The sequence below is a fragment of the Mirounga leonina genome, unplaced genomic scaffold (genome assembly GCF_011800145.1).
Source record: "Mirounga leonina isolate KUSES-001 unplaced genomic scaffold, KU_Mleo_1.0 Mir_129, whole genome shotgun sequence".
Lineage (NCBI taxonomy): Eukaryota > Metazoa > Chordata > Mammalia > Carnivora > Phocidae > Mirounga > Mirounga leonina.
Genome location: NW_023270323.1, coordinates 35,600,230 through 35,627,840, shown reverse-complemented (window position 1 = coordinate 35,627,840; position 27,611 = coordinate 35,600,230).

Here is a 27,611-nt window from a genome sequence, read left to right as displayed (position 1 = left end):
TAAATAAATAAATAAATAAATAAATAAATAAATAAATAAATAAATAAATAAATAGATTCTATATCTAGTTACAGTTTTCACAAATGCACCTATTTTACAAATTTGTACCTATTAAACTTTGAACAGCAGAAATTTCTGGGAAACACAACGAATGGATGAGAAAATACATTTAATCACTGAATGGACTTTCCTTAACATAAAGGATAAGATAAATCTGAAGATTAAAGGGTATTCCCTTTGTTACAAAATAAAAGTGAAACCAATGAAATAAAACCTAATTTGTGGTATATTCTGAATGAGTTGTTGAACTTCAAGGAAAAGAAAAACATCCTGAGTCATCCAGGTAGGAAATAAAAAGATCCAGTCAGTTGCAAAGGTGAAATAAAGCAATGAGCCCATTTCTTAATAGCAATATTCAGTGCCAGGAGACAATGGCACAAGACCTATTCATTCTACAGTTAAGAGAGTAGGACCCAAATTTTCATTCAAAAAAAATCAAGGAAAATGGGCAGGCTTTCTCAAACTTGAAAAAATTCAATACTAAAATATGGGTAATTATTGTTGAACACATATACACATCTAGTCAACCAGGCAATGGATGGCAGAGCTATAGTAAAAGGGTACTGTAACATCTGATGCCAAATGATAGTGGGAACATGTTAATAAAATTTTGAAGAAAACAAACTTTGTTCTAAGAATTTCATACCCTGCTAAGATGGATATTTTCAACTATATAAGTATTTAGGAAATAGAGTACCGTGGATACCAAATAATATAAGCTTCCTTTTAAGAAGGAAAAATATGAAATAGAGAATATAAGTTCCTGTTTAAGAAGGGAACTTGCTTTCATTAAAGGAAAATTATGAAGCAAATCAGCTCTCTATCATATATGATATTTTCTCTCTTGAGTTTCTTAAAAGTATTCTTTTGTTTCATTGTAATTCACACACTGCTTTATTTACAGGGAATAGTTTATGGTCAATGATTAACTTTTCTTTTTTAAAAATTTGATATAGAAATTGAGGATCAGAGAAATTAAATAACTTGTCAAGGTGACATAAAAATTTAGTCAGTACTTTTTTGGTGAAGCTTTAAAATAATTGGTGTAGGGCACCTGGGTGGCTCAGTTGGTTAAGTATCTGCCTTTGGCTCAGGTCATAATCCCAGGGTCCTGGGATCTAGTCCCGCATCCAGCTCCCTGCTCAGCGGGGAGCCTGCTTCTCCTCTGCCCTCTGCTACTCCCCCCGCTTGTGTGCACTATCTCGCCCTCTCTCTCTCTCTGACAAATAAAAAATAAAAAATAAAAACTTTAAAAAATAATTGGTGTAATAAAAAATAAAAACTTAAAAAAAATAATTGGTGTAATATTTCAATTTCTTTTACAATAACAGTAGTTCTCTGTATCACCAATATTTGGCAAGTATTTTAAGTTGCAGTTTTTCCTATTTTTTTGTTTATTTTTAAAAATGGTAGATAGAATGTAAATGGATTGCTTTTTCTTTCTGTAGTTTCAAAATGACCAAATAAATGTCATTGGCAGTTTTAGGCCATTTTCCTTTGATTTGATCCAAAGATAGAAAATTACAGCCTAAATATTCTTACACACACAGACACAGAGGGTAGGGCGTGGGGAGGGAGAGAGGGAGAGGGGGAGGGAAGGGGGAGGGGAAGAGGGATCAGAAATAAAACTGAAGATAAATTAAGGGCTTTGTCACTTACCTGTACCATCTGTTCCTTCGAACTCCGTGGTTCTCGATTTGAATTCTCTCTACAGATACATATGTATATGTGTGTCTGTATATATATATATGCATATAATTTACATTTAAATTTGAATTTATCCCACATAAATGTTCATAGTCTTTTTCTATAAAAGATTATAGAAACTGGAAGACAAGCCATATATTTTAGACTAACCTGTTTTGGAGTACCTTTAAATTGTATTCCACATAGCAGCTTTATTAAATTCCTTGATTTAAAGTATTGCTGAATTATCCTGTAATCTACAGTTCTCAGGTGAAGAGACAAAAATCCCATCAAGCTGAGGAGACGGGAATCTAATTCCACTGTGCTTTTAATAAACTGTGACAAGACAGGCAAGAGAAAGAAAAAGGTTTAGGAGGCAAAATATCTGAGTTTCAGACTAATGAAAACATTCAATCCATGTGTCACAACCAAATAGGAGAGAAAAAAGAATATGGTGAGTGGGCACTGACCTCCCAGAATACATCTTCTCTATACCATAGCAGACTCACCTAGAAGAGCAATGAATCCCTGGTAAACATTTATCTTACAAAGAAATGCAATAAAATGGTTAAAAGAATAAATTTTGAATGCAACAGCACAATGAAACCAACTTAGCTAGAGAATATACTTTATAAAATACAAAGATAACACGTGCTGGATTATAGGTCACATCTGTGCAAGTATAGGCCCATATACACAGCATACGGATAGTTTGGTTGTGAGCTGCTTTCATCTTTCAAACTCTGATGCTATTTGAAACTTAAATTACATACCAAAAATTCTGGTTATGAGTAATGTATATACCCATTATAGAAAACTAAAGTTGCCAAAAATAGAATTAAGAAAAAAAGATTTACATACTGTTAACTTTTTTGTGCATTCACTTTATATTATTATTTTGCTAGAATTTTGTGCATAATTGAGATAATATTTTTATCTAATTTTATATCCTTTTTATTTAATTGAACATAGAAGTTTCTCATCACATTAAAAATATAATTTTAAGTGAATGCTTGATATTCTAATAGGTCCATATACCTCAATACCTAAATATATCTTATTTATGGACATTTGAAACATGTTATTTTGCTTCTAAATAATGCTGCAGTAAATATATTTGTCTCTATAACATTTTCTGTATTTTGCTGTATTTCCTTTTATAACTTCTGTGAATATAATTTTTGAGAATAAGGGCAAGAACCTTTTGAAGTATCTTTGACTTATATTATCAATTGCTTTCCAAAAGTTTACATCAATTTATACTGCATTGCATGGGGGTGCCCCTAAGCTTACCCAGTGATTAAGTTAACATTGATTAGATAATCATTTTTAATTTTTTATAATTTGTTAGATTTTTTTAAAGTTTCTTTTTATTCGATTTTTGTTTATTCTCATATTTATATTTATATCTTATATTTATATTGACAATTTTATATGTATTTTATTTTTTATAATGTATTTTTGTGTTTTGTCAACTTCTTTTGATGTTTTGCTTATTTTATCTGTTGTGCTTTTTATATAGGAAGGCTCATGAATGTATTTTTTTTTACTTTCCTCTTTCTTTATTACTATTTCTTCCTCTGATGGCAATTATATTATTCTAACCATGCAAATATTTATTATTTATTTGTTGTCTAGATTCTTTTCAGCTGTTAAAAATTGAGAGTGCAGCCGTCAAGTTACCATCCACAGGTGTGTTTCTATTTCTCCTAGTATTAATAATAATGCTGCTGGTGATGGCTAGCATGCATGTAGTGCTTTCTGTGTGCTTGGCACAGTTTGTAGTGCTTGCTATATTTTATAATTTGATACTCATAAAACCCAATGAGGAAAGTCCCATTATTAAGTCCACTTTTCAGCTGAGGAAATGGAGGCACAGAGAATTTAAATTACTTGCTCAATATTACTCATTAGAATTCCATCCCAGCCATTTGGCCCCAGAGTCCATGTTATTGCCCATGACATTTTGATACTATTACATTCAGTGCCTAAAGGTTCATGACTAGTCCATTTTCATTGTGTATGGGATCTTTAATCAATTTAAGCCTACTATCTATATTATCTTTGAAACCAGTTTAGGGTGATTGAACAGGCTCAACTCCCTTTTCCTTTTCCTAATGATGCTTAATGATATTATCTCAAGCAGATCCCATAGCAGTCTCAGAGAGACTGTTTCTGGTCATTGTGATAGTAAAAAGCCTACCCAGTGTGCAGGTTACTTAAGTGGGAGAACAGTTCTAGTTCAAACTGTTCCAAATCTCCCTCCTCTCTATCCCCTGTCAGTACATGCCATTGTATCTTGCTGTTGAGCTCCTTAGCCCAGCAGGTGACCCTCTTAGGGGTACTTGCAAGACAGCTCAAGTCTCTGCGAATTTATGTGGGATCCATTGGACTTGCTTGAAACTCATACATTCTCTCATCTGACACAAGGTGGATGTGTGGCCTGCTCTATTGAATTTCTCTGCTCTTTTTCTCCAATTTTCTTTCAGTCAATAGGATTTGGGGTCGTGGTGGGGTTCTGAAACCTCAAAGCACATTTCTAAGTGGAGAATGAGATGTCTGTTTCACTACACATTCCTGGTTTCTAGGAGTGATTCTCTTAGGATCTCTTACTTGATTTCAGGAGATGAGAGTTTTCTCTCTTTTTCTCTCCCTCATTCTGTCTCTGTCTCTGTCTCGTCTTTGTCTCTTCCTCTCTCATTCTCCTTCCCTTGCTTCCTGAACTCTGGCTTTTGTTTATACAGACTGACAGGAGTGGGGAGTAGATTGGTTGGGATGATCGTAGAAGGCAGCAAATCAGTTTCACTCTCTCTCATAAGAAGCCCTAGAAACAATGTCCGTCTGCTGCTATTTATTTTGGTCTTTTTGGAATGTGTTGTGTCTATTGTCTTCTTGCTTTAGCTTTGGGTTCCAATTGTCAGTTTTGGGTTAAGCAGGAAAGTTCTATTGCAGATTTACTCATTTTTGCCTGAAGTCTCTCCTGGCTTTGTTTTTGTCAGCGCTGATGACTTTTGGTGAGTGTGCTTCACTGCCATATGCCTAGATTTTATTTTGCTTTTTGAAGGTATGTTTCTTATAAGTTCTTTCTTAAAGTTGTATTTTGTAAGTCAGCTGAAACTCTTTGTCTTTTTATGGCTCAACAAAGTAAATGACATGCTCAAGGCCACACCATTAGTGAGAAAAGTCACTGGAATTCTATTTCAGGTGTGTCTGTCTACAGAGACTATGCTGTTAATCACTACATTTCTTAATTTTCTCCAGTATGTGGATAATATCACCTTGATCTCAGTTTTACTGATTATTGTGATGTTTTGCAAATATTCACATGTGAAACTTTAATTGTCTAATTCAAGGATAATACCATAAGTTTTGATGAGATGTGAAAACTAAGGCACTTCATCCCGTCACTTCCACCCACATCGTTTCCTATCTTTCTTGATCTTTGCTTTTCTAATTGGTTTAGTGATTAAACTCATGAGTCTTGGAGTCAAAGAGGGCTGGGTTTAAATCTCAGATCTGATACAGTTTCATCTATAAAATGAGGATTAAACTGCTAAAGTGACCAAAGTGAAAACTATAGTGCGAGTCTTGTATTAGATAATTGATGGAATGTAAACACAATTGGCCATTCCTGGAAAACTGGTGACATGTGAAAGTCTGTTTGTATTTGGTAGTGGAAATGTTTCTGGGAGAGAACTTGATCTGCGCTGCTGGCATTTATCCTTAACTGGACATTTATAGTTAATATATTTATAGTTCTCGTTATATATTTATAATTAGTGATTAAATATAGTAAACTTTTTTTTAAAGATTTTATTTATTTCACAGAGAGAGAGAGAGAGAGCACAAGCAGGGGGAACAGCAGCAGAGGGAGAGGGAGAAGTAGATTCCCCGCTGAGCAGAGAGCCCAACGTGGGGCTCCATCCCATGACCCTGGGATCATGACCAAAGGCAGACTCTCAACCGACTGAACCACCTAGGCACCCCTAAACTTTTATTTACATGAGTGGGATATGTTGTTTAGCTGTTTAGGGAATAGCTGAATTTGACCCAAAATAAGGCCTGGTGATCATGATTTTGAGAGTAGCTTGGGACATTTACTCAAATCTGTGTTCAGTGTAGTTTTTTGAGAACACTTGATTCTAGAGAAAGGATTGAGAGTAAGTAAAATCTGAGGAGCTATTTTGGGAACTGAATTTTGGAGCACTACATTTGAGCTCTTTAAAAAATATATGTATGATGATGCAAAAGGAAGAGAAGAGCTTTTCCTCTGCCCCATTTTGCTACATATACCACTGCCCGGTGGAGCTGTAGCTGAATCGCAGCTTTGCTAGCTTGGAGCGCTTGTGCCCAGGTGAGCAGTGATGACTCCTGGGTGTTCATGCATCACCCAGACATTTCTGGATCTTCCTTGACTTGGCCCGTTTTTTCTTATCCTACATTCAGTCCATCAGGAAATCCCATTGACTCAACTTCTGAAATATAACCAGAATCCAAACGTTCTCACCCCTCCCTCCATTGCTGCCACCCTGCTGCCCGCCCCCATCATCTCTCACCTGAATTCCACTGTAGCCACTTTCCTGATCTCCTTGCATTTACCCTGTGGATTGTTTGTAGGTCCTTTTGAATTTGTGATTCACATTTATTTACACTTGATCTTAGCCAAAAGGCTGAGAAGCAGTTCACATTTATTTATATTACAACACTTTATCTATCACATCTAACTCCCAGACTTGATATTAAAAATTGCATCTCACAAAAGCCTGGTCATTTCTTTCACTTCACAAGGGCCACATTCTTGTGAGTGAAAAATACTAACTCAATTCAAGAGCTGTGTTCAAACTAATAAGATTTATATCCTTTTTTTTTTTGGCTAAGACTCTTTTCTTTCTTCACTGCTAGAAATTAGAACAAAACAGTACTAGCAAATGGAACTGAATGATCAACTCAATGTAAGCAACAAAAGGAATAAGTCTATTTAGAAAGTTTATTCCACTCTGACTGTTCCCCAGTATTATACAGGCCTTTGCTGATAAGCTGGCATGCATTGTAGCCCCCCTTTTCTCTTCTATTTCAAATTTATTATATGCTATATTAAATTTGCTATATTTCTCTTCTATTTTAAATTTAAATGTACTGTATTACTTGGCTATCACGGGTAATAATCATGTTTGTTAAGGTTAAATGTTAAGGTTAGTTCCCTGACTGTTTTTCAGGGGATGAATGGTTGCGCTTTAAAAAACTCAGGGCATCTCAGATGAGCATTAATTTTAAACACGAGAGGCCTTTGCTGGCCACTGGTGGTTGCCAGGGCAGAGGCACAGTGATGCAGCGCAGGTGACAAGAAGGAGAAAAAAGGCAGGTTGATGACATCCTCTTCCAGGGTTCCTCCATGCCAGTACAGGTCGTGAGAGCCTAAGATTCCAAAAGATTGGAATATCATTATACCTTCATTTGTTTGCTTACGTTTAGACAATGCTTTCTTTCCATCTTGCCTGAATGACAGAGAAGAATTTGCACCTCCAGAATCTTAAATGGTACAGAGAAGGTTTTGCCCCGGATTTATCTCATGTCTTAGACTCTGAACAGGCATGGAAGATTTAATGATTTTAAATTATTAGAAATATTTTCCAGCAAGAACTGTTTGACAGATATAACATATGTAAGTCCAAAGTAGCAGATTTTTGGTGTTTCTTTTTGGTAAAAACATACTCATTTGTGTAAAACTAAAGTTAAATTCTTCTTCAGATGTTTATGTTCTATAAGCATTTACCGTAAGACATTAAATACCATTTTTCTTTATTATCTTCTCCACCCAATTCTGAGACATCTCACAATCTCTCACCTGTACCTCTAACTTTTCTTTCCATGGTCAAACTCCTAAATAATGGTGTACTTACATATCATTATTTATTATCAATTATTTCTCAGACCTTCTATGTTTTGGTCTCTGACTCTTCCAATACCCAAATTCTTCATTTTCTGTGGTTTTTAATGTATTCCTCACTGCCAAAAGGGTAAAAAATCTCTAGCCTTAAATTTTGAAGGTTAAAAATTTATACCATCTCCCATTAGAGGAACCGAGTAGACAAATGATCTCGGTGGAAAATTCCAGCTTTTTGATTTTATGGTTTTAGATAATAACTTCCTTGAAGTTTCTTGAAGTATGTACCCATTTGACTCTAGTGATTAAAATCAGTTTACATTTATCACTTGGGAATTGGTGTGACATTGGGAAGCAGGCAATGGTGAGCAAAAAAATCGGCTGCTACATCAATTTCATATTGAAACAATGTGACAGCTACTTTCCCAGGGACTTTGAGTACTTGTGGGGGTGGAGTATGCCTGAAATATGTGACAGATTGGTATTGGAAAGGGCTTTGTAAATTTAAATGTAAAATTGTAGCCAGACTAATTTGTAAATGTAATTGTGTAGAAGCAAGGAGGTTTGTGAAATTTGCAGGTAGATCTCTTCCAGAAGTTAATGTTATAAGGCTGTGCTATACACTTTTTCTCTACTTACCGTCATCCTTAGGGCAGATTTTCTTCCTTTTATCATAATGCTTGGAAAAGTAGTCTTTGAAATTTTTGTTAAAGTTAAAATAGATAAATTTACAAATATAATATTATGTGATATTAGGAACCCAGAATTCTAAACAGCTGATTTAATTCTGTGACTGTTGCTCACCATGCTTGAGGGATGAAAACAGGCTCAGCCGTCCATTTTACTACTGTTAAGCTTCAGACTCCATCTTAGGTGAGGCCATTGGGAAGGCTCAATTCCAGTTCCACGTAGAAAGATTTTCTCTATTCTTTTCTCCCTAATTTCAAGTCCAGGCCTGAGATTTAATATTCCAGTGGTGATGTAGAATAAGTTTAAACTATGACAGCTAGCGGGAAAAGGAGTTCCAAGGCATTATAACCAGATGAAGACAGAGATGGTGGACTTATTGGTTGAGGCCCAGACCCTAAAGCCAGTCTTCTTTCTCTGCCCTAATGGAGGAAAGAACATCTGAAGAGAATGCTTGCCGCGTTCAGTCTGACTTTCCCTTGATACCATCAAAATCTCCCATAGTCCCTTGTAATTGTAATCCAATAAAATATCAGTAAATATAACCCATTTCTCACAACTCTCCCCTCCTCTGTGAGCAAATTGGAGGTGGGAGTTAGCGGAGAGAGCTGGAAGCTTTCCTTACCTACTTCCCCTTCATGGGACTGAGAAAATTTAACAAATTGGAAGGATGAGTGGGAAGACAGTGAGCTTTGCTTCTACTAGGAATCTGTTTTGATTGTCTTTCCAGAGATATAACTGCTTCTCTTCTATCAACACATGAAAGATAGATTAAATTTGTGTGATGCCAGTCCCATTGAATAACACAGACTCTGGGAATAATAAAAAGGAATCAACATAAAGGCAAACAAACAAAGCCTTATAACATTAACCTCTGGAAGAGATCTACCTTTAAGTGGGAGGAGGGAAAACAAGAGAAAGTCATGAGTAAGAGCAGTTCACAAAAGAAAAGCCAAGAGTCCTATAATGTGAGATTGAGAGCTGAATAAAAGAAACGGGATCGGAGGTAGCTTCCACTTAAAAACACATGTAAATCTGGCATGAAAAAGAAAAAAGAAAAATTCAAATAAGATTATGTTTCAAATTGTTAGTTTTGAGGGGAGAGACAGAGAGTGAGAGGGATCATGGAATAAAGGTGATACTTCTGTAGCTTTGGTTTGAAGCCAGTTATAGTCTATTAGGGAGGAAGGTACCCTGGAGCAAATGGGCTAGATCAGAATGACTGGCTAGGTTTTGCTTTGTAAAGGTCAGCATGTAGTCATCTTGGGTGGTGGAGTTAAGGCCCAAATCATTTATTATTCCAACTGGTAACTTTTGAGAGTAAAAATTGTGCTACTTAGTTATGCTGAGAAAATAAGCATAAAACTGTCCCAGGCAAACAAAACTAATATGTTAGTGAGGGTTCTCCAGAGAAACAGTACCACTAGGAGATAGCTGTATCTGTATCTATGTCTATAGAGAGAGAGTCAGAAATTCAGAAATAGCAAAATGAAAACCACTGATTTAATAAATAGTATTTATAGTTTATTATGCATCTAAGAATAGTTCACAAGTTGGGAATTTTCAAATCCAAAACTGATACAAAGCTAAGGGCATGTCATTACAGGATGCCTTATAAAGCAATAATGAGGAAGTTATTTAACATTTGCAATGATTGGTTATTACAATGGGGGTTTCCAGATAGCAGGGAATTAGTTAAAAGTGTTTATCTTGTACCATTTTTTAGGAAGATGACTTCATTTCTTTTGTGATCATCAGAAGCATGTACAAGAAATAGCTTAAGTTAAGTTTCACTTGTTTTGCAGAATAAGCTAAATTAAGTTTCGCTTATGTGGTTTAAATAGTTTTGTCTGCTCAGGGAATTTTCAAGTCCAGTCTCCATTTTGTATTTAATTTTAACAATATATATCCATATACATATCGAAATAGAGAGACAGAATGAGAGGGAGAGAGAGAGAGAGAGAAGTTTATTTTATGGATTATGGTTCTCATGATTGTGGAGGCTGCAAATCCATCGCCATTGGCTGCAGTATAGCCCAGAAGACTGGAGACCCAAGAAAGAATGAATGTTACAGTTCAAGTCCAAATGCTGTTTGCTGGCATTCTTTATCTAGTTAGACCTTTAACTTGCTGGATGAGGCCCACTCACATTATGGAGGATAATCTGCTTTACTCAAAGTCTACAGATTTAAATGTTAATTTCATCTAAAAAATACCTTCACAGCAACATCCAGATGTATTTCACCAAATATCTGGGTACTGTGGCCTAGCCAAGTTGACACATAAAATTAACAATTACACCTGGATATATGGTCAGTCAATATAGAAAGGATGCACCTAACTGGCAGCTCTTTGAATTTGCCCTGCAAGCATGATGTGTTTGGCTCAGGGTTTCAAGTTTTCAATCAACATTTTAAATTGAAAAATTCCACAGACAGACAAAATGTATTCACAGTTCTAAGCTTCTCTTAAACATTGGTATAGCTCCCCACCCCCAGCCACACACACTGGGTCCTCATTGCCTCATAACAACAAATGGCTATAAGTCAGTAGCATCTGACTAATTAGGATGGGGTATGCCCTCAGTCCTTCCCCATAGTCCCTACTTCATCATACTGATTTGGTTTTTATACTCCACCATCATCACCCACCTGTATGTGCTACTTGGATCTTGTAGGCATTTCAGTTTTAAATCCTGGCCGTATAACCTGGGGGTAGTGAAGGTGGATTGAGAAAGCCCTCAATGCTTTGCCCTGTAGTTAAACCAAAGATAATAAATTAATGCAATAAACTCAAGCAACTTCACCTGCTCCAGAGAGTGCACAGCTATCTTAGGTGGGGGCCCATATTCTTAACGCAGGTACTTGGAATATATAACTTATTACAGTGAACACTTAATTTACCTGGGAGCCTTTGGCAATAAAAGCAATAAAAGGGAAGTCTTTTCTCTCTTTGTAGTATTCATTATCCAAGGAAAGTCAACTTAAATGTTTATCTGGCCCATCACTATAACTTATTTAGCAATTTTAATGGAATATGTAATAGAAGCTCTAAGATAACTCATATGGAAAATTACAGTGTTGACTAGTTCTCTTTAGAATTGTCATTCAATATTTTTTTTATTCTAATGGAGACCTTTATAAGAAAGATGAATGGAAAAATGCATCTGGATGTTACAGGGAAAATATGGCTTTTAAGGTTTTGACAGCCTAAAATTTCTTAATAATGAGATTCACAATTGATCTGGATGTATTTCCTTAGCCATATATGTGAGCAAATATGAATTTATTTCTTTGGGTCACTGCCTTCTGTGACCCTATTCTAAAACCCTTTTAAGAAGGTTCTTTTGGGTTGGCAGAAAATATGAAGTACCTTAGAAATGCATACAGGAGAATCTGTTCAGATATTAGCAATTCAGTTGAACTAAATGTACTACTTTCTACCTGTCAAAAGCTTTCAGGGAAGAATGCTTTATATGGGAGATATTCCTAAGGTCTGGAGCAATTGGGCTCCTCCCTTTTCCTGTTCATTATTTTCTGGTTTCTTGCGATTTAGTAAAGAATCCAGTTTTTCTTAATAGCTTTGGTTGATTAACTCCCAAAAGTAGTAGGGAGTGCAACAGTAGTAGGGAAGGGTAGTGGAGCATCCGGAGAAGCCTCATACCCTTAAGTGTCAGTGGAAGATCCACAGATAATGAGTTGTATGAGTAGATGTGTATGATGAACTTTTGTGTGCTTAGCTTATGGACGAAAGAAGAGAAAGGAAGTGGTGTGTGGCATGTCTGGTGAGAGGGTAGGGTGGTACAATATCTGGTCTTTAGCTTGGCCTCAGGCTTAGGTCTGATTGCTGTAAAAAGGGAGGCATCATTCTCATTTTATGCCTGGAACGCAGGCTGGCTTTTGTACAGCAATGTAGAATTTTGGTCTTGGGAGCAATTTGCTGCTTTGGGATGTACCAGAGGAAAATACCTGTCAGGGGGCAATGAGAGTGGACTTGAGGCCTTATGGTCAGTGATGTGCAAGGCAATTGGTCACAGCAGATACTAAATAGAGGTTTGTTGGGAAAGGGTCCCTTGAGACGTGTGTGTGTTAGTGTGTCAAGGAGGGCGAATGGGGAGCACTTTGTAAGGAGCTGAATTTCTGGAATTGGGTAAAATGTAGGGCAAGATCAGAATAATTTACGTTCTATGAGACTACTCTTATAATGGCAAAACCAATTAATTTGGCCATTTAAAAAAATAGAATCTGCCCATGGTGTGCCCCATTGCTACACTCTAATCAACTATGAATCAAAGGAGTTCTCATAATCACACAGTGCCTAGAATTTTGGACTTTTGTCCCCAAATGAAAATATCCTTGTGTACTCCACTTGCCCTTTGCCTTTTAATTTTTAGTTTATATATAGTAAAATTTTCTTTTTTAGTACCGTTTCATGAGTATTAACAAATGTATATAATAGTATGATAATCAACAATCAAAATAGTCCCATCACCCCGAAATTCCTTGGTGTTTCCTCTTTGTAGCCAACCCATTCCTTACTCCTAACCCTTAGAATTACAAACAAAACAGTTCTTCAGATTTTCTGTTGAGAGAAATAGTACAGTAATATAAGCCTCTGGCTGATCACCTCTGATTCCTTTGCTCCCGATGCCTTCTTGGGTTAATAAGTGAGAGTCTTGCATTTTTAACCCAAGCTGGTCAGAGTTATATGTGTAATTTCACCTGTAAAAATCTCAGTCACTGGTCTTCAGGGAGTGGGTAACTCCTAAAAGCTTAACTAGAACGTAAATGAAGGTTTCATAGAGCTTTGTGAGTCTCTGGTCAAATGACCATAAATATCTCTTGTTAAATTAATAAAACTTCCCATGGGTAGGTGTTTAGATGTTCTGCTTCTGGGGCTGTAAGCCATTTAGGAGTTATCAGAACTATGCCCTGCCTCCTTTTCTGTGCCTTGGGCTACTCTGTTGTAAAAACCTTTCAGAGCAGTCTAGGAAAAAAACCTGACTCCTCTGTGAGGGGAATCCTCGGTGTTATCCTTATTGGTTTAATAGGAATAGAAGCTTCCTTCTTTTCAAAATTATGAACAGTTACCATATTTATTAATTTCTGAGACTATTTTTCATTCTTTTTAAAAAAATTATTTATTTTCTCCAGACAACTTTCCTATTGCCAATGAAGTGATGTCATGCCCTCTGGATATAACAGCTAAAATGCAAAATACAGAGGAAAACACAAAATGAAAAAAAAAAAAAGGTACAGATTGGGATTATCAAATAGATGATATCAATAGATTATCAAATAGATGAAAGTTTCAGGCAGATTATTCATCCCCTTACTTTTTTCTGGATTTGGCTCTTAAAAGTTTGCTATGGATCTTATTCTCTAGGGCTGCCTTATGTTAAAGTATCAGAGTATGGGCAGCCGACTTTTGCTTTTCTAGGAAGTTGTTCAGATGCATAATAAATAATATATGTTCATTAACAACTTCATAGTTGTAACTTAAGGCAAGAAATGATAGACATTCACTCTATTTTTGGAGGCTATTTATAATTTTTTTGGTCTATATCTAATTTTAAATTTTAAGATTAACATTTCCTCAAAGAGGAGAAAAAATTTTTAAATAGCTCTTTATCCAGCGCTGTGAAGTGTGCAAGACTGTTGAATCACAGATCTGTACCTCTGAAGCAAATAATACATTATATGTTAAAAAAAGAAAAAAAGAAGAAGAAGATAGCAGGAGGGGAAGAACGAAGGGGGGGAAATCGGAGGGGGAGAAGAACCAGGAGAGACTATGGACTTGAGAAACAAACTGAGGGTTCTAGAGGGGAGGGGGGTGGGAGGATGGGTTAGCCTGGTGATGGGTATTAAAGAGGGCACGTTCTGCATGGAGCACTGGGTGTTATATGCAAACAATGAATCATGGACCACTACATCAAAAACTAATGATGTAATATATGGTGATTAACATTACAAAAGAAAAAAAAGAAAAAAAAGAAAAAAAAAGAAAATAGCTCTTTATCCTTAGAGGTGTTCCCTAACTATCCTATACTTTAGCAATTTTGGAGATGGGGCAGTTATGTCAGTGGATTGCACTTATAGATAATAGCATTTTCCATGTTGTCAAAGTATTTTGTTATACATTAAATCCCTCAAATATCACACTTTAAATTAAGGCCTTAAATATAAGCACAGACTTTTCAAGATCTCCTAATTCAGAAATTTGGATTCTGTTGACTCTCAGTTGCTATAGAGCCTGCTTATCTGTTCACACTTAACACAGATAAAACAATTTCACCAACAATAAAAGTTACAAATGTACATTTTACTTTTCATGGAGACAATTCTATGGCTAGGAAAGATGAGCTGAATCAGAAGAAATGAGAACCAGTAAGAATCTTCTGACAAGAGACTAAATAAGAAACCTGATTATGGTTGGAAAATGTTAAATTTATCTCCATAATATTTATATTCAGACACCTATCTTGGAAAGAGCAAATCGGGAGAACTTCGTATTATGCTGCATTTTTGTGAATTTTACCTATTCTGGAAGAGACTTGTACTAGCTACAGGTACTAATAATAAAACTGTAATAATAATGATTTCAATTTTCCAAAGTAGAGATTGAGTTCATATAACCCCATAAAGAAAAGTCCTTCACAGGTATTGTGTAGAAGGAGAGATTAATAAACACATTTTATGGGTACAAGCAGCATTTAATGCAATTACTGTGTTCCCAATGGGACTAGTCACTAGATGGAGCCCCAGGGAGTTTTCTTCATAGCTGATCTAAATCTGCACTTTATATTTCTGTGCTTTGTCCAAACTGGATCCATCTTCTCCTCTTCCTTTTTGGGTCCATGTCTCAGCAAATGACCCTATTGTCTGTCCACCTATCTCCTCCTTTCGTATCTAACCTCTCCTTTGCCTTTCTACCAATAATAACTTAATTCAAGACCTCATCATTTTCCGCCCAAATTGTTTTCCTCTGCTGTTGATTTTCTTAATATAACCTGCCCCTCACTGCAACTTGGGTACCTTTCCAAATTATAAATATGATGATGACATACCTTCCATTCACTTCTTGGTTCATTCGTTAATCCAGTATTTATTGCGCATCTATTGTGCACTATTCTGTGTACTGGGAACATAATTGTGAATAAAAGAGTTAAGTTTTATGTTCTCAGAATCTTCCTATGAGAGGAGACAGACAGTAAATACACATAAAGTAAATAAATGTAATTTATCAGGTACTGATGAATGCTTTATAAAGAAACTGGAATAGGGTAATATGACAGAGAGATTTGCAATGGTAAGATAGGCTGTATTAGATAGATTGAAGAGGAAGGGCCTCTCTGAAGAAATGACCTTGCCATCCATGTGAATAAACCTCGCATGTGAAGATCAGGGGCAGAGCACATTAGTTGTAGGACAGCAAGTGCAAAGGTCCTAAAGCCGGAATGAGAAATATGTTTGTGAAACAAGAAAGTTGTTCTGGATGGAGCATAGTGAGAGGAAGGGAGAGGATAGAAGGGGATAAAGTGAAGATCAGAGAAAAGGCAGGGGCTAGGACATTTGCGAGCCTAACGGCCAAAGTAGTAGTTTCAACTTTACTCATCTGTCATTGGTGCCCCCTTGACCTTCTTTGCTCCTTGACCAAGGAGATCTCATTGCATTGCTTTGAACATGCTTTCGCCCCCTCTGAGTGATCCCCAGTTTTCAGTCTCGGGGACTCAACTTTGATGTTGGTTCATTTTCACCAGGAATCTGTTGCTCATTCCTGAAGGCCCCCCATTATGCACTCTTGTGATACCTTGTATGCATTATTTCACAGCATCATAGCACTGAATTGCCATGTTATTCACTTTTTCCTTCCTTTATTTATTTTTATAAATGTATTTTTGGATTTATCATAGAAATTAGGTTGTAAACTTATTAAAGGCAGAAATCATATCTTAGTGGATTCCCTAGCACCAGGCACAGCATCCGACATATAATAAGCATTCAGTGATGTTTGTTGAAATATAAATAAGCAAAAGATTAAAAATTGCATACAAATGGCAATAACTAAATTGAACTTTATATTGATGAACATAATTGGTTTGAGCCTACACTTGCATTCGGTGGGACCAGGAATAAAATATCTCTGACTTCCTTATTGCTATCAGTATAAATCCAGACCCCTTTGTTGTAATTCAGAGCTCATCAAAATCTGGTCCTAGCTGCAGTCCCACCTCACAGGCCATTTTCCCTAACCCTCAAAGCTTCTATCATCAGGAACTGATTTCTGGGGGCACCTGGGCGGCTCAGTTGGTTAAGCGACTGCCTTTGGCTCAGGTCATGATTCTGGAGTCCTGGTTCGCGTCTCACATTGGGCTCCCTGCTCAGCAGAGAGTCTGCTTCTCCCTCTGACCCTCCCCCCTCTCATGTGTTCTCTCTCATTCTGTCTCTCAAATAAATAAAATCTTTTTTTTTTTTTTTTAAAGGAACTGATTTCTGTCCTTTCACACTATGCCTTATCATGCCTTCTGGTCATCATGCTTGTAGTTCAGTCTCTTTATAATTTCTTTCTTTCTTTCTTTTAAAGATTTTATTTGTTTGACAGAGAGAGGACAAGCAGAGGGAGAGAGAGGGAAAAGCAAGTTCCCTGCTGAGCAAGGAGCCCGATGTGGGACTCGATCCCAGGACCCTGGGATCATGACCTGGGCTGAAAGCAGCCGCTTAACCCACTGAGCCACCCAGGCATCCCTATTTCTTTTTTTTTTTTTTTTTAAGATTTTATTTATTTATTCATGAGAGACAGAGAGAGAGAGGCAGAGGGAGAAGCAGGCTCCCCGCTGAGCAGGGAGCCCGACACGGGACTCAATTCCAGGACCCCAGGATCACGACCTGAGCCAAAGGCAGACGCTTAACCATCTGAGCCACCCAGGCGCCCCTATATAATTTATTTCTTACATTGGCCTTTTAGGCATCTCCAATTTATCTTCAATGAGTTAAATCCAATGTCACTACTGTGAAGACTCCAATGAGTTGGTGAAGAGACTCTCATGGAGAGTTAGTTTTTCTTTCCATTGTGTTCAATAGCTGTCTATACAAATTATAAGCATATGCTATATCACTCTGTTCATATCACTGTTGTGCATTTTAATTATTTGTAAGTATGTCTTTCCAGTTGTGATCTCTGAAGTCAGTAATAGTGGTTTACTATTTTAGTTTCAGTGCTTAGCCTACCATCTGCATAAATTTGATGCTTACCAAATGTTGGTTGAATAAAACAAATTTTAATAAAAATAACTAAGCAATTCTATAATAAGCTTTAAAAAAATTTTTTTTTTGACTCTAACATCAGTACTTTTCCTGGTAGACCAAGGTGCCCCAGAGGATTTCATTTTTTTAAAAAATTAGCATTTTTCTTTAATCATATCCAGATATGTGCCTTTCTCCTTTGGTCACCTCAGCATCTCATCACAGGGATGATGTGTTTTTCCTAGATGATATTTTTAAGCCTACACTTGCTTCAAAAATGAGTTTGCTTTATCATTTTAAGTATTGGGGCAATGGTATAAATGTTTCAGTGCAAAGTTAATTTACAAATAGTTGTATTCAACCATATAACATGGAATAATAATACATAAAACATAATATTAATTACATTAAATCTGACATTTTAGGTGGAACATAGGTGCTCTGATTCTGGATTAATCTGTGTAACAATATAATATTAAGAGTTTTAGAGCTCCTGGGTGGCTCAGAGGGCTAAGCGACTGCCTTCAGCTCAGGTCATGATCCTGGAGTCCCGGAATCGAGTCCCGCATCGGGCTCCCTGCTCAGCAGGGAGTCTGCTTCTCCCTCTGACCCAACCCTCTCTCATGCTGTCTCTCTGTCTCATTCTTTCTCTCTCAAATAAATAAATAAAATCTTAAAAAAAAATTTTTAGATCACAGTTCCAGATGTGTCAGGATGTCAGTAGCTTATTAGATATAGTTTGTTCAATATTCTTAAGTAATTGAGAACTATTTAATTTCATGTGGTTGTTTGGGACAAAATTCTCCTTGGGTCTCTTGTGTTTCTGTATATCTTGCATGTGAGGCACTGACTATAGTTAGTTCTGAACCATCTTTTCAAAGATGTTTGTATAACATTCAACAGTGAAAGATGGGGCTCGTGTTTCTTCCTAGAGCAAAGATCAGGCATGATTACTGCCTATTATAAAATATTTGGGTTCTGTAAGCTCGTGCTTCCTCTTCTGTAGCACAGTCTGTGGAAGGCATCCTCTGATCCTCTCCACATGGGGGCTTGGGGCTCTGGGAACTGGCTCCAAAAAAAAAAAAAAATGCTGATACTCTGGCTACTGCTATTGCTGTGTGTAATAAATTATCCTTTGTCTCTGATCCAGGAGTTCCATGTTTTTTACCAGCACCCATGAAACTGTGTCAGGCTAACTTAATAGTTGACAAGTTGGTTAAAATTTCAATCTCAGACCCTTCACAGTTCTTGATGGGTGACTTTTTGGGCCTTCCTGGTCATATAACTACAGTGTATTTCACAGCCTCCCTTTTAGTTTTGTGCAGCCATGTGACTGAGTTCTGGCTGATGAGTTGTAGGCATCTGCACCTTCCTCCAGGACTGGCCCATAACCTACTCTGTGTGCTCAGTTCCTTTGTCTCCTGGTCAGATAGAGAGGATCTAGTGGGGAGCTCCAAGGACCTGGAAGATTACAAAGTCACTGGATGGAGGAGATTGGATCCCTAAATGACTATGAATCAGAGCGCCTCCAGTGACCCTTATTGGACTTGATGAAAGTGTGGGAAAAAGAAATCTTCATTGGACTTTTTCAGATTTTAGGGTAGTTTATTACAGTAGTAAGCCATTCTTGATTAATACATACACTATGGTCAACTTCATATTTAAAGTCTTTTTAAACTATTAAAATAGATGAAACAGTTATTTAGAAACATATTATACTAGTGTGATTTTATTTTGACCTATGTTTCACAGGGAATTGGTAATATTTCCCTATCCAATTAAGACTAACTAGTTCCATGTCTCAGTCATGCTGTTTTAATAGCTTCCTCTCTTAATTTTTCCTCTTCTTTTCCCTCATGTCCTCTTTTCTGCATTTCTTTCATCACTTTTCATGTTACTTCAGGGGATTATGCATCCCTCTAAATCACTCTGCATCCAATTAATATATAGCTAAGCTTTCCCAGCCAGCCTGCAGAGCCCTAAAAGTGTATTCTTCCTTCTCTCCACACTTTTTTTTGCAGTTTCTCCCTCGTACTTCCACTTTATTGGAGTTGTACACCGTGTTTACACAAAATAAGTGTTTTTTTTCTTATTGTTTGATGAAGTTGCTGTTTCATACTAAATCATCCTTTGTATTCACTATATTCAGCCCCTCCCCCCCAGTAGAACATACTGTAGCTTTCATTAAACTGATTTTACTTCTATTAAACTTTCTCTTCATCATCTTTCTAGTTAGGTGGCATGATATATAGCCTAATATACTCACCATTTATTAAATAAATATTTATAAAGTGCCTACATAGTTCTAGACACTGGACTACAAAGTAGATAAAACCAACCAAAAACTCTGAGGTATGGAGCTTACATTCTAGTGAAGAAAGATACAAAAAATGAATACAATGTATAGATATTCAAAGGATTATACTTTCTTCATAGGAAAATGAACCAGAAAAGTGTTGAGGGAATATGGTGTTGGTAGGTGGGAGGGATAGGGCTGTATTTATCAATAAGGTGTTTAGGAAAAGTCTCACTGAAAAAGTGGCATTTGAGTGGAGACCAGCAGGAAGTGAGAAAGTGAACCATTCCAGAATCCAGGAGAAGTGTGTTGTATGCACAGAGAAAAACAAATGCAAAGACCGTGAAACATGATTATCTTGATTTGTTCATGGAGCAAGAGAGAGTCCAATGTGGCTAAAGTAGGGGATAATGATATGAGATAAAATCCAAGACATAGTGGGAGGACATACTGGTTAGGCCTTCTTAGGCTCTACTATGATTCTGCCTTTTAAACTGAGACAGGTGGGAAGCCATTGAAAACTTTTGAGCTTAGTGACATTATCTTACTTATGTCTTAACAGGACCAGTTTGGCTATTTTGATAATAACCCATAGTAGGCAAAGGTGGAAGCAAGAAGAAAGATTGGAAGGCTTTTGTAAATAATCCAAATGTAACTTGGAAGAGGGCATTAGGAGTGAAGGTGGTAAGAAGTGGTCATATTTGGGGTATACCTTGATGGTATAGCTTGCAGGATTTGCTGATGGATTGGGTATGAAGTGTGTGAAAAAGAGGAGAGGCAAGGATGACATTAAGTGTTGCCAAGAGTAATGGGCAGGATAGTGTTGCCATGAACTGAGATTTAGAAGATGGCAAGATGGGAAAGATACAAGAAGCTCAGTTTTGGAAATGTAAAATTTGAGATATTCAAGAGATAGGTGGACATGTCAAGTAACTAGGTGGACAGGAATCTGAAGTCTAGGGAAGAGATCTTGGGCTGAGAACATACAAGTTTGAGAGTTGTCAAAGATAGTACCTCAGTGAATAGGTGTAGACAGAGAAGGGGGCCATCTGAGTCCTAGTACCCTCCCACATTAAGGGATAGGAGAGGTGAGAAGAGATTAGTGAAGGTGTGTATACACACACACATACACACACACGCACACATATAACCTTGTGATTGTGGAGGATGAGAAGTCCAGTGATTTGCTGTCTACAAGCTGAGGATCCAGAAAAACCAGTGGTGTAGTTCGAAGAGCTGAGAGCAGAGCCAGGGGCATAGATTCCAATTTGTGTCTCAAGTCTTAAGAACCAGAGCACTGAGAGCAGGAGATCAATGTTCCAGATGAAGCAGTTCAAGGAGAGTGATTTCAATCCTTGCCTTTTTGTTCTGTTTAGGCCCTCAAGAGATTAGATGATACTCACCCATTTGGGGAGGGCCATATACTTTACTCAATCCACTAATCCAAATGCTAATTTCTTCCAGAAACACCCTCACAGATATACCCAGAAAAAATGTTTAACCAGCATCTGGCATTCCTTGGCCCAGTCAAATTGACATATAAAATTAACCAACATAAAGACTTAGAATAGAAGCCAGTGTGGTAGGGGGAGCTGCTTTTCTCCTAGAAGCCAAATGAAGGAAGTATTTGACAGGGAAGAAAGGAATCAACTGTGTCACATGCTACTGATAAAAGAAAGAAGATGAGGGCTGAGAAACTGACCTTTGGCCTAGCAATATGGAGTCCATGGTGACATTGACAAGACCAATTTGAGCGGGGTTGGAAAGAATTTATAGTGAACAAGAAGTGAAGAAATCAGGACAATGAGCATACAAAATTCAAGAAGTTTCACTGTAAAGAGGGTAGGAAAATAGGGCAATAGCTGGAGGAGTATATGAGATTATGAGACTTTTTTTTAAAAGCAGAGATATTATATGTTGGCTAATTGAACTTAATTTAAAAAAAAGAAAAAAGAAAGCAGAGATATTTTACAAAATATTTGTATGCTAGCAAGAATAATTCACTAAGGAGGGAAAACCAGATAGTGGAAGAGAGAGGGGAGAGAATTGCCTGAGCAATGTATTTGAGTATGGTGGAGGGAGTGGGTTCAAATACAAGATAAATAATGACGCATTTTGAATGTGTAATAATAATAACATGCCAAATATAGAGGCAGCACCAAGGGGGAATGACAAAGTAGCAGGGGGTCAGGGAAGGTGTCTTAAGGGAAGATAGTTGAACTGAACTTTGAATGATAAAGAATTTTCCGGAAGGCCATTCTGCATGCTGCTTTATGGAGAGATGAGAGAACACAGCATATTGAGAACGAAAAGGGCAAAAGGCTGAGAAGCTAGATGGAAGCCAGATGATGATAAACCTTATGTGCAGTGTTAAAGAGTTGGAATTTTATGCTTACATCATGAGGGGTCTTTAAAGGATTTTAAACAGGAGGGTAATATCCCTTACTTGATTTTGGAAGTAGCACTCTAGTCATAGTGTGGAAGATGGATTTGAAGAACAAATTCAGGTGAGAGATGATGAAAACAGAACCAGGAGTATAGTGGAGTAGATGAAGAGGAGGGCTTTGATTTCATTATGACATAGGAAATGAATGTGATTAAATATAACCAAAGAGCCAGTTAAGTGACTAATTAAATATGGGAGGTGATGTAGAGATCAGAATCTACGGTAATTTCTAGATATCTGGTGTATGTGGCAAAAAGTTACAGATTATAGGTGGAGAAGAGGTTTAGGAGGGGATATATCTGGTTTAGTTTTGTATACAGTGTAAGAGGAACCTGTGGGATATCAAAGTGGGGATGGCTATCAGACCATCAGAAACATGGGTCTGGAACTCAGGAGAGAGATCTGGCCTGAATACAGATTTGGACATCACTAGTATATTTCTGATGATCGAGATGTGGAAACAAATGAGGTAACACAATAAGAGTAGAAGAGGAGAAGAGGATACAGCTCCAGGTGTTGCTAGGGATATGCCAGTCAAATAAAATTTGATTATCTAGAAGCCAGTTATTAGCACTGCAATAGCTAGAATCCTTTTTTGTGTATGTGGGATAAAAATAGTAGATTTTAAAGGGAATAACACTACCAACCAGCACCCATCGATGATAAGTCTAAATCTAAGTTGTTTTTTCTATGCTTATGATAGCACAATGAAAAAGATCTTCCTAATGACAAATCTAAAGCATTTTAAGGTTTCAGTTATCAAAGAATAATGAAATTCATCCAATGTACTCGATTTACAAAAGCAGGATGCTGAGTCGAAAATTTTAGGAAATTTTACAAATTCCTAAATGTAATAAAAATATTTTTTCAGTTAATTATGTCAGTTATTTATTTAATCAATAACGCAATCAATTCGTTCTGTCTCTAAGGACTTTAGTCTAAATTTTAGGGTGTGTATATGTGTGTATGTGTGTGTTATGTGCATGTGTGGGTGTACATACAAATAGCTTTTACAGCACATCTGGCATAATTACATTTTTTAAAAGAATATGGTATTAATGAGAGCACCGTGTAATTATTTTTCTGAGAAATAGCCATAGAGCACAGTAATTTTGCACCTGTTTGGTAGGCACACTGTGATGGCAGCACCTCTCAGCGCTTCACTAGTATTCCAAAGGTTAAACAGACTAAGAAATAGCATTCATTTTACGCTGTACAACTTTCTACTCTATCACACTTCTTAGCAATTTAATGCCATATCCCTAGATTCTTCAAAATGAAAGAAGTGACACATTTCACAGGCAACAAGAAAGCAGAGATTCTGGGAAACCTCCATCCTGCCTGCTTTTCAGTTCCCTCCATGGTGACAGGTGCTCCCATGACTCTCTCAGCAGTCAGGATTTGGGCCGCAGCAGAAATGTAAGCAACCTCAAGATTAGTCCTGACGCTTAGAGCATGAGAATACCTTGCCAATTTCCCCCCCTTTTTTCCCCCAGAAAAATCCACTTTTTTGGAATGACCCTAGTCTTGGCCCACTCTGCACAAATAGGATTTTGCTAGACTTCTAACAACTGATCTTAGAAAAATTGTAGCTTCATATGATGTTAATACAACAGAGACTTTGGACATTTATTCCTATAAGTGACAAAGAAACAAATACGGGGCTTAATCCTTCCTCACATTTCCTGCCTTGGTGTTGGATCGTCTTCCTTTTTTGCAGTCTTGCTGCCCCACTGGTAAGCTGTGATTTTCTTCCGTGGTCTCTCAGGAGACTGCAAATCTATGCATAGAGGCTTTTCTCCAGGCTAACTTCTAATTTAGAGTGTAGAGCAATGTCTCTTTCCTATAGTTGAAAGTCACCCCTTCAGCCTTCTATTCTTCATCCTGCTTGCCTTCCTTCTCCCTATAAATCATTTCTAGTGTTCTCCAAAACTGTGCGTCTCTTGGACATATATGTGCTCCAATGTATAAAATAGGATCAAAGCCCTTTAGAGCTGGCAGGAAAGTTAGAGAGTATGAAGTGGAGATGCCTCATTTTACAGATGAAGGGACTGAGGCTCAGAAAGAAGGGGATGTGGCTCAAATCACACGGCCTGTTTAGTTGCAGAGATTAGAATTCACATTCTCTCATTTTCAGTGCAGTATTCCATATACGACCCCACCTAGGCAAAGCCAGACTTTACATGCTGTATATTCATGGGTAGAGAGTTTTTAGATGGTTCTTAGTGACCATTCTCTTTCTTCTTCACCTTCCACCTCTCTGACAAGGGTGATGTGCATGGCATTTTGCCTCTTTGCACTCAGGTCTTTCAGAGGTATGTTCGTTTTGCTCACATGCATGTCCTCTCCAGGCTCCACATATGAAGTGGGAGGGAAGGATGTGGAGAGGCAGTTAGAAGATCCTTCTGTCAGGCCAGATTTAGCATATTTCCTCTATCAAGGGATGCCAAATGGGACTTTTGGTAGAAGAGCTTTGACAAGTAAACAACAACAAAAAGACCTCTTACACACTCTTCTTAACATGAAAAACACACAGGTACCTCTATACCATCAGGCACGGATTGCTTTTCAGAACTAATAGAAGGCAGACATAGCTGGAATGGTTGCCTGGAGACTTGGTTGTCAATTCATTTGTTATTTGGACATAAATTTATGCATTCAGAGATATAATCTAAGAAGCATTTTTTTTTTTTATTAAATCTCTTTCCTAAGAAGGTTGTATTTAGCCATCACATGGAGGACTGGGGATGTTAAAAGTTAAAATGTTAAGTCCACGTCCTAGTTCTGCTTCAAAATATGTGAACATGCCCAGGTCAGATATCCCTCACAACTTATATTCTCATCTAAAAAAATGTCACTAAAAATCGCTTCTCGGCCTTTTGGCTAAGATCAAGTGTAAAAAAATGTCACTAATACTGTGTGGTGTGTTTTTCAGCTCTCTGGAGAGAAAATTGGAATAATACACGTAAAGATTTTGAATCTCCAGAAAGAAAATGCATAACATCATTACTAGTACAAAAGAATGAGATGCATTCAAAATCATCCGACATAAATTAAAATATTCCCAAGTAGAGAATATATTTTCCTATACATCCAAGGGCACATTTCCCTGCCTTTCTTTCTCTAAAACCCAACCTGATGTCCTGGCAGCAAGGGCCCATCCAGGTTTTATAGAGCTGAACCACATACAATTTGGGAAGCCCTCTTTAAGGAAAACAATACAATGTTTGGCACAAGAGTGAATATTCATTTCTAATGAGAAATCATAACAAATTAAAACAGTTTTTTTTAAAGCTAAGAAGTACTAGAAACATTACACAACTAAAAAATAACATTATGTTTTCAATAATTTATTACCTGATACAACCCTATAATTATATTTATTAACTACACTTTTTGGCTGCATGCTTTTTGATCACCTCTTCATATGACAACAATTTTATAAAATCAATTTCTATAAAGATAGCTTCTATTTAAAGGCTTTTCTCTGCATGGTCAAAGGCAATTTCTTTTTTTTTTACTGTTGAGAGTTGGGTTGCAGAAGACACATGACTTCATAAACAGGTGTTCTTGCTGTTTGCAGGACTGCTATGGCTTAGTGCCCTAAAACAGGGAAGCTAATACACTCTAGGCCTTGTGATAGTGTAGGGTGTATATGTAATCATATTGCATTACATAATGCATACTGCATTATTGTGTATATTCTTGACAAAAGAGAAATTTCATTTTGACTCAATTCAATGAGCTTATAATTTTATATATCTAATGACTGTAAGAATTATTTTCAGACTAGCTGCTTTTTTTTTTTACTTTTTAAGAAGGAGAGAGGAGGGGCGGAGGGAGAGGGAGAAAATTAAGTAGGCTCCACACCCAGTACAGAGCCTGATGCAGGGCTCAGTCTCATGACCCTGAGATCATGACCTGAGCCAAAATCAAGGGTTGGATGCTTAACTGACTGAACCATCCAGGTGCCCCTTTCAGACTAGCTTCTGGCTTTTTATACTTCAGGCTTTCTGTTTTCTCCTCCCAATAGGTCTCAGGACATGACCTATCATGATGCCATGTCTGCTACTGTATTTTGGGGTTAACTCAGCAGGTTGGTTATCAGTGGAGGGTGTTCTTGGAAAGCATTCCTGCAGGAGAACAGTTAACATAGCTTCAACATGTAAATAAGCAAGAACCATGTAAATAGAACCCAATAAACCCAAATAAAATGTATCCTTATCTCAACTTCTCATTAGTTGGCTCCCTAGATCATCTGGAGACCTGCAATCCGTCAAAACAAGGGGAAATGGGTGTGCAGGAGAAGTTTGAGTAGAAAGAGAAAGAAACTTCCATAAATTGTAGAAGAACATCTGATTATATGAAGACATTACTGGTGCCTGCTCCTTGGAAGCGTGGGTCCTGAAACTTCTCAGTGACTTTGTACCTCTTTGGCAGAATTCCTTACTGTAGAATACGTACTTGCCCTTCAGATGTTACATCTTCATTACAAGCTGCCTGTATTAGTTTCCTAGGGCTGCCATAACATATTTACACAAGCTTGGTAGCTTAAAGCAATAGATATTTATTCTTTCACAGTTATGAGGCCAGAAGTCTAAAATCAAGGTGTTGGCAGGGCTTCGTTCTCTCTGAGGGCTGTAGGGGAGAATTTTTCTTTCCATTTTCTGGCTCCTGGTGGTTCCAAACTTTCCTTGGCTTATGGCTGCAAAACTCCAAACTTTCCCTCTGTTTTTACATGGCCTCCTTTCTCTGTCTGTCCTTCGCTTCCATCTCTTATAAGGACACTTGTTATTGGATTTAGAACACACCCTGATAATCTGGGATGATATAATCTCAAGGTCCTTAATTTAATCACATATGCAAAGACCCTTTTTCCAAATAAGGTTATATGCATGGGGTTGAGGGGCTAGGGCATGGACATATTTTTAAGGGGCCGTTCAATCCACTGGACTGCCCTTAACATACATCATTTGGGAATGGTTAGAATGTGGGTCCTAACTTCTGTGAGACAAAAAATCCTCCATTATTTGTGCATTATTCTGTTGTCCTCTGGTTTCCTGAAATTTCAAATTCATCCATTTTTTAGATTTTAATGAAGGCAGGGAGCCTTCCAAAAACAATTACCAAATATTTTTTAACCCAATCCTCCTAAATCACTCAAAGTATAAGCAAACTTTATTTTTATGCCTCAATATGTCAGGATCTATGAATCAAGAGGATGCAAGGACGATTGAAAACTGTATTAGGAATGGCTAATCCAGTTTCAAAAGCAATAGGCACCAGCCAGTGGCTTTGTAATGTTGAATG